This window comes from Delphinapterus leucas, chromosome 4 (assembly GCF_059928025.1).
Source record: "Delphinapterus leucas isolate spDelLeu-1000000601 "Yukka" chromosome 4, BTC_Dleu_Yukka2, whole genome shotgun sequence".
Classification (NCBI taxonomy): domain Eukaryota; kingdom Metazoa; phylum Chordata; class Mammalia; order Artiodactyla; family Monodontidae; genus Delphinapterus; species Delphinapterus leucas.
This window is the reverse complement of record NC_143132.1, coordinates 79969816-79971429: the sequence shown is the minus strand read 5'-3', so window position 1 is coordinate 79971429 and position 1614 is coordinate 79969816. Positions and strand designations below refer to the sequence as shown.

Here is a 1614-nt window from a genome sequence, read left to right as displayed (position 1 = left end):
GTGGGTTCATTTGCTTTATTTTTATTTGGGACAGTTTTGTTTTTTGTTTTTTGTTTTTTGTTTTCCTTGTTGGTGTGGTGGCTCGGGATTTGGGGTTATTGTATTTTGATGGGTTTCGGATTTTTGCTTCTGATTTTTGCCTTTTGCAACTTTGTGATGTTACGTAAATCATAGGATCCCGCATCGGTTGGATTTTGTTTTGAGTGTTTTTGCCCCAATCTCATCTCTCAAGCGCTTTAAGGAAGATGTGTTATTTTTTAATACTGATACTATTGAAAGAAGCTTGAATTTTTTGTCGTATATGTTACATCCCAACCCCCATTTTTTGGGGGGTGGGGAGGGTGCAATTTTCTTTCTCCCCATGGACTTTTACTGAGAGGACGCTCCCCTGCACTTGAGAGACATGTTCAAAGGATTTGTTTTGGTTTGTTTCTTTCCAGGACAGCAAGTGGTGGGTTTACTCTTTCTGTTATTGTTGACTCTTAGGAAATTTCTTGCTGCGAGAAACGTGTGTGTATGTGGGTGTGTGTATGCGTGTGTTCTACAAAATTCCGTGAGCCAGATACATGTTTGTGTTTTGCTTTTTCTTAAGGTCTTGATTCCGCCCCCCCCTCCCCCCGGCCCAGCTCGCTTCAAGGTCGTTGTAAAAAATCTCTCCTGTCTGTGTTTAAAGAGATCAGCCGGAGGGAATTCTAAAGGCCTACCGTGCCAGTATCACAGATACTGCGTGTGTTTAGAACAGACTGTGCTACAACTACAACGCACTGCACGCAGCACAGTCCTCTTAGCTTTAGAGCTGAGTTTCGAGGAGGAGGAGGAGGAAAAGGGGGAAATCTTTCTTCCTTACTTCCTTTCTTTTTAAAGGCAAATGCAGTGCAGAATCATTCCACTGTGGGCCTTGGTTTGTTTATTCAGAACTGCCAGTTTCCCTATTTAAATATTGGTTGGGGTTTTTTTCCCCTCCTACTCATCCCTGAATGAGGGAGACTCTTGTTTCTTTTATGTCTCTCTCATAAAAGAACGGTGTGAGGGGAAAATAATATTTCAGATTCCTCAAGTATTAACCCCAAATGTTTGGACCAGAAGCAGCTTTCAAAGGTCAGGCTGTTCTGAGCCTTGGCTATGATAGTCCTTCAGGCAACTCATTAAATTACAGACGAGTTCTTAAAGGTTCCGCAAAATTTCTGCACATGTTAATTTCCAATAAAGATATCTCCCAAAATAATCTACCTCTCCCAGCCCCAATTTGGGTTTATAGAACTGAGCAGAGCTATGAAAGACTGCTGGCTGTTTCCTGGGATGTTTGGGATCTCTTTCCCAGAATGCCATAAGAAGTTCAGATCTATCGCTGAAAATGTTGTTGTCAATGCAGCCCCCTTTTGGAAAAGGCTGTGTTGGGGTTTTTAAAACCAGGAGAGATCCAAAGGGGTCGACTATTTTCACAAGGGCTGGAGCTTAGGAAATATGCATAAGTGTCTGTCCCTGTGAAATCTGAATATTTTAATACTTATTGACAGATGAATTACTGCAGTCTCTGCAGAAAAGCCTGTCTTGTGAAGGATTTTTGAAAAATATACACAGGCCTAATGCTGTCACTCTTGTCAAAATGAACAT

The 1614-nt window shown here is 41.6% G+C and overlaps 1 long non-coding RNA gene across 3 annotated transcripts in view; it reads left to right on the top strand.

Moving 5' to 3' along the window:
- Positions 1 to 1614, top strand: part of LOC111172782 (uncharacterized) — a 29784-nt gene that overhangs the window by 2107 nt on the left and 26063 nt on the right. The window lies entirely within an intron of this gene.